Below are 6767 nucleotides of genomic sequence, written 5' to 3'. Positions count from 1 at the left end.
AACTTTTCATCAGAAACCAGGGATGTACTGTATGGTGACTAAAATAATAAAAAAAAACATTAAAATAAATAAATTAAATAAATAAATAAATAAATAAAATGAGAAAAAGGTGGAAAGGAAGCAGGTTTGAGAAAGAGCCCAACGGGGGCGCCTGGGTGACACAGCGGTTAAGTGTCTGCCTTCGGCTCAGGGCGTGATCCCGGCGTTATGGGATCGAGCCCCACATCAGGCTCCTCCGCTATGAGCCTGCTTCTTCCTCTCCCACTCCCCCTGCTTGTGTTCCCTCTCTCGCTGGCTGTCTCTATCTCTGTCAAATAAATAAATAAAATCTTTAAAAAAAAAAAAAAAGAAAGAGCCCAACGCAACTTCCTTTTTTTAAAGATTTATTTATTTATTTATGTCTGCAGGGGGAGGGGCAGAGGGAGAGGGAGAGAAAGAGAATCTCGAACAGACTCCCTGCCGAGCGCAGAGCCCCACGCGGGGCACGATCTCACGACCTAGAGATCAGGACCTGAGCTGAAACCAGGAGTCGAAGGCTGAACTGACTGAGCCCCCAGGCGCCTCCCAGCACAGCTTCTGGAAGTGAAATCCGAAGGGAACGGTTCCTTAGAGCCTGGGGAAGGCATGCGCTGGGGGGACAAGCTGAGGTCAGAACTCGGGTTCCGAAGCAGGCTGGGAGCCCCGAGGCACCAGCCCTAATCAGACGACAGGGCTGAAGACGCCCCGAGACCTTCCGAGATGGGTGGAGCCAGCATTCCAGAACGAAACAGAACCCGTGTAAGACCCCCTGCAGAGCCTTCGCCCCACTGCACAGGGGCGCTCAGGTGGCGCCAGCGCTCCACCCCCACGCCCGTGACCCTGCAGGACTGCTCTGACCCCAGGTCCCAGCCCCGAGGCCGCAGACACCTGCTGGAGGTCCCTGTTATCACGATGGCGCTTCCTTCTGGACTGACCTGGGATGTGCGTGTCCCATTCACCAGGAGGGCTTTCTTCCCCTGACAACACCCAGCACACAGTACACACCAAGTGTATACTCAGAGGGGCTGCAGCCCCTGGTCCTGAGGGGCTTCAAGATCCCTTGGAAGACAGGGGCAGTTGGGGGGCTACAGAGAACAATACATGTGCTCCCCCGGGACCCTCACCAGGTGGCAGCGAGCTCAGCAGGGAAGCAAGCAGGGCAGGGTGAGGAGTCAGTCACCCACCTTACAGGAGGCTCTGAACTCACCCTGACACGCGCCCTCCCCCAGTCGCCTCCACAGACCGAGCCTGGGGTGGTCCCAACTATTCCCCTTCCAACACCGCAGGCTTCACCGCCAAGCAATTCGGGGATGCATTCTCATGAAATTGTTGCTTGAGACTCTGTTGGGTTTTTTTTTTTAATAGAAACCATTAGATGTAATCTTACAGGAAGAAAATGGAAGAGCTGTGCCCTGCAATTCTATAACCTGAGTAATTCAAGAATCGCACGATGCCGCTCTTCACAGTGAGACCCTAAATCTGGGTCACCGCAGTACGCACACCTGCTGGTTGATAAAGTCCTGGGAGCGTGAGGGTGCTGGGTCACAGCCTGGCCAGCCCCCTTGGGCCACAGTCAGCTCTGCTCCACCGCGGCCCTCACCCCTACCTCCCACAGTCAGCGGCAACCTGCCCTTACTGGCCGGACCCACTGGGCACCATCTCACCTGCGCCTGGGGCAGGTCAGCGCCGGGCAGTTTCCCATCCCCCTCCGAATGTCGCGGTCATGGGGGCTGACACGGCCCTGCCCGCGGACACCAAGTCCACTTGCGGCCACGCCCACTGGCGGCCACGTCCTGCAGCCCGGGCTCGGGGCACCCTCGCGGGGTGTCCACACCGTGTCCCTCACCGCGGTCTCCGTGGCTGGAAGGAGCATCTGCTTCTCAAGTGTCTCGGGTGAAGGCCCAGGCCACGGCACTCCTGCCCACGCCGGGCCCACCAGCACCAGGGCAGGCTCAGGGTCTCCCCCTGCTGGAGCCCGAGGTTTGGGGGTAGGAGGCCGAACGTTTCTCCGAAAATCACCTTCCTACTTGCCAAGAGCTGGTTTGTGTGCCCTCTGCTCGGTCAGCTTTCTCGCCGTTGCTCTCCGTTCACTCCGCGGGGAAACGACAGTAATATATCATGTGATCTGTCTTGTGTGCTTTCTTAATCAAGGAGAACACTAATAAAACCTTCACAATTAGTGGAATAGGCATGAATTCAAAGATGTTTATTGGGATAGAAAATTAGATTTCGATTACACCTTTGTTCCTTCGTAGTGGCTGGGTTCCTTTTATTCAGGATGTTTGTTTAGGAACTGGCCTTAGCTGTTTATTAGACGTCATGCGGCATAGGTGGGCTGCATTTTCCAGTGGCTGCAGCTGTCTTTCTAGACCTGGGGCAGCACCTCCATGCTCTGCCCGTGGGGAGTGACTGAGGGCCGCCGCTGCCCCAGGCCCGGCCACACTGGAGAAGTGCAGCCACTCACGGGGACCGTCCCCTTTCCGGGGGAACCCGCTCCGCCCGGCAGCTGTAGGTTTGGAGAACGACAGGCACAGCTGGCTGGACATGGCCGAAGACGCTGCAGGGCTCAGCGGATCTGTGGACACCACAGTCCCAAGGAAGCTTCCAGAGTCCATCCTGCACCTTCTCCGGGGACGCCGAGGGCTCAGAAAGCAGCCGGTGTCTCAGGCAGGAGGGCGCGCTCTCGGGGTAAAGCAGACAGGCCCCGCAGCCCTGCTACTCCGCCTGAACGTGACTTTCAGGGCCCTGCCGTGCTGCCCTCCCTCTCGCGCTCCCCTAACCTGCCACGCACCTGCCCGGGTACCCCAACAGTCTAACGTGCACGTCAGTACACCTGGTCACACGTGTGCACACCACACCTGCACGCTCACAGGTGCATGTGGGTCAGGATTCAACAAGCCAACCCCTTTGCTTTAAAGTCCATCTGAGGCGGGTCACATCGCGCACGGCCCAGGGACATCCCCTCCAGGAGCTCCAGGCCCCCAAGCCTCCGTCCTGCCCGCCTGGCCCTGGGGTCTTCCTGAGATGGGACCCTGCCCCTGGGGGCCTACTGCCCCTCTGCGCCACGGCAGGAGAGGCGGGGCCTGAGGCTCCAGGACGCCAGAGCCAGCCCGCCTGCAGCAGCCCAGCTTCTCCCTTCTGCGGGCGGTGTCATCAGCCCTCGCCCCCCACGCCAGCTTCTTGGTGAATGCGGCCCCCACACCGCGGCTTGCTTTCTCCCATTCGCATTCCAGCGAGGACCACACATGCGGGTGGCTCGGTGGCAAGGCCGCGGCCTCCACCTGCTCCCGCAGCCATCGCTGCCGGTGAGAAAAAGGCGGGAACCAAAATACCCCCCTGAGGGCTCAGGTGCCACTCTCCACACCTCCAGCTCCGCCCACCCTACCCACAGGCTCCGTCCATGTACCCACCGGCCCCTGCCCACCACGCCCGCAGGTCCCGCCCACCATGCTTTCTGTCTCCTCCCGGCACCTGGTCCTCCTCAATCCTCTGCCCACCTCGAGAAAGCTGCCCCATTTCGTTCATCGACCACGCGAGCGTTCGCTCCTCCTGCCTCTGATGTGCCTGACACCTTCTCGTTTTCTGCGCCTCCCCTTCTCAACCGGCCAAGTCAGTCCTTGAGCAACTGGCCCACCTGCCCCACAGTAAGCCCCTGGCTGAGCCCCTGCAACGGACCCTGCGCTCCGGCGGCAGCCTCCCCGCTCCCCCCCCCCGGGGCAGGGGCGGTCTCCCCAGGCTGGGGGTGGGGGCCGGCTTGGGCACCTGCTGTGACCACCCCCAGGCACGCTGCGTGCCAGTCCCGCGGGGCTCCGGGGGGTGGGGGCGGGGGCTGAGAGACGCCAGTGCAGGGTCTGACTTCACAGGGCACCTCCCTGCTCCGGATGAGGCAGGTGGGAGGTGGGCACAGCAGGGCAGAGATAAGGAGAGGCCGGGCAGAGAGGTCCCAGAAACCAGGCCCTGGGGCCGGCGGGCAGGGAGGGTAGGGGAGGCTCCTGCTCCCTCTGAGGCCTGGTGAAGTCAGAACACCGTCGCTGTACCCAGAAGAAAGCCAAAAGCCACCTCACAGAGCTGAACGCAATGAGCAACAGTGACAGAGGAGGCCCCAGGCCACCTTGCCTCAGGACAGTGCGTGGAGGGACCCCAGCCTTGGGCTGGCGCTAGCTGCCTGGGGCTGACTCACCCACGTATTCAAATTCCTCAGCAATTCCGGGAGGAGGAGTCATCTGGGCCTGGAGGTAAGAGCATCACCATCTCTCTACTCTCTACTCCTGCAGCCTTCTGCTTGTAGCCTACAAAACCAGGGCTGCATTTCAGCCCCAATTTGTCCCCTCAGCCAGGTGCCCTTGTGCAGTGCACAACATGTACAACTGGACTCAAGTAGTAGGAACTGAGGGTGCCTGGCCTGAATATGAGGCTAAGCAGCCCTGGATGGGCACAAGAATGTGCCTGGGAGATGCTGGCACCAACACTCAGCACGTACCCAAGCTTGGGACCACCAGTGCCCTGTCCAGCTATAAGGTCATGGCGAAATTTGGGCTCAAGGCCTACCAAGTCAGGGTTTCCATGGAGGAGCGGGGAATCTGGGTTTTTAACAAGGGTCAGCAGTTTGGGACAAAAACACGACACGCTCTTAGAGCGCGGGGTGGGGGGGGATATCCTCCCACGTGTTCCTCTCTGTCCTTTTATTCTTCCCTGATTCCCTGCATTCTGTTCATTTGTGTAAAGTGCTTCAAATCCTGTCTTGCAACAAGATCAAAGACAGAAATAGTGCTTTGAAGCACCAACCACGGCCACAAAGAACGTGGGCTCCAGAGACCATCTGACCTCCAGTGTCCTCTCGACCGTCCAAACGTGACTTCCCGGCCCAGGCTCTGCATCTCAGTCTCCAAACCAGAGGGACTGCTGGTGGGTGTCCGACGGGTGGGGTTTGGAGCCACATGGCCCGGCCCCTCCCCCGCTCTGCAAGGTCTCCGGCCCTGCACACTGTCCCCCCGAAGCCAGCTGCATCCCCAGGGCCTCAGACTTCAACCTCCCGGCGGGCCCTCCCTCCATCCTCCTGTTTCCGAGCCACAGACCTGCAGATGCTCCCACGGCCTAGCGGGGCCTTCTTCTCTGTCCCAAACTGAAACTCTGCTCGCGTGCACACCCACCCAAGCCCCGCTCCCCTCCCCCCACAGCTCCTGCACAAAGTCAAGCTGCCACCACTTCCCGGGCTATTGTGAGGACTTATCTCTCTGCTGCTGCCTTGGCCCCTGGGGGTCTGCCCCCCCACGCAGCAGCCAGGGTGGTCCCATAAAACCCATCACTTTCCTTCCTAAATAGGCTCACCCCTGCAGTAGGGTGAGGGAGGCACAGGCAGAGCGGCCCAGAGAGGGGAGACAGGGAGGGGGGATGGTGTCTGCGGGGGAGGGGAGCCCAGCAAAGGGTATCAGGGCCTGAGTGAACTTGTAAACGAGTCCCACACATTCCTCACGCCCTCCCCTCTGCCACGGACCCAGAAGAACAGGAGCAAGGCCTCAGCCCCTGGCCAGGGCCTGCCACGCCTGTCCCCGCGGCCCCCGCCTGCCCCGGTGCTCAGACGTGAGGCGGCAACGTGACTCCAAGACTCAAGGGTGGTCTGTCTCCCTCCGAGCAAATGCACATCTGTCACTTTCCGGATGATTCTAAGTCATGTCCACACCCACCGTGAGGCTTGAACTCACAGCCCCGAGACCCAGAGCCGCGCCCCACCGACTCAGCCGGCCGGCGTCCCTCGCCTAGGTTCTCTGAAACTGGCACCAGTCACCATTAGAGACAGAAAACACATTCTGCTCGTAAATAAAACTGAGAAGATGATATAAATTTTTACATCTTAATTTTGTTGGTAATAAATTGCATAAAGATGTGATTTTGTTTCCTCATATCGACACGCAGGTCATCAAACATGCACAAGGCTGCGCTCAGATACACCGGGCTCTAAACCCCTTTACTAGCAGAAGGCAGCTCGTCCTTCCAAAGGGGTAAAAGCTCCAGTGCTGCCCGGGAGCCTCCCCTCCCCTCCCCCTGCCCCCAGCAGGTGCCTGTCAGCCATCCACCCATCGGGCTGGTCTGCCCCGGCCTGTGCCTCCGGGGGGGGAGGTACCGCAGGCCCCCCTCCACAGACCAGCCAACACCAGCGTCACCAGACAGGCTGGTGGGCACAGACTGGCCCACGGGGGGCTCTCTGCATGAATGCACGCACCTCATCTTAACGACAAGGAAGACGGGTTCACGGGAGTCTTGCGTCCTTTGGGTTCCGTGCCTTCCCCGGGGGGAAGAGTTCGGGGCCTGCCTGCAGCCAAGAGGCAGCTAACACGGGCGGGCGGGGAAGCCGAGAAGCAGGGTGTGGTCACACTGAGACCCCGGGGCCCGGCACGGGACGCCAACTGGAGCCAGATCCGACTGGACTCCCCCCAGAACCCCCGGGCTGGTTGGACCCACTGCCGACCCCAACCCAACCCACTGGAGACCAGGGCCACCCCCGTGGGTCCTTGGGTTGGGAGGTGGCAGGAACGTTTGCTTCCCCCAGGCCAGCCCTGACCATGGCAGATCGCGCGCACAGGAACAGGGCTGGGGGGCTGTCTCTCACCTGCCTGGGACCCCCCCAACCCCCCTTCCCAGGCTGCCCCTGGTGCCTTCACCTCCTACCAGCTAACCCCTCGGGCCTGCTCCAGCCCCAGTCCCAAGTCCTCCCGGGGCCTCTCCTCACAGAGGCAGGGCAGCGACGACAC

The sequence above is a fragment of the Ailuropoda melanoleuca genome, chromosome 1 (assembly GCF_002007445.2).
Source record: "Ailuropoda melanoleuca isolate Jingjing chromosome 1, ASM200744v2, whole genome shotgun sequence".
In the NCBI taxonomy this organism is placed as follows: Eukaryota; Metazoa; Chordata; class Mammalia; order Carnivora; family Ursidae; genus Ailuropoda; species Ailuropoda melanoleuca.
Note: the sequence above shows the minus strand (reverse complement) of the source record.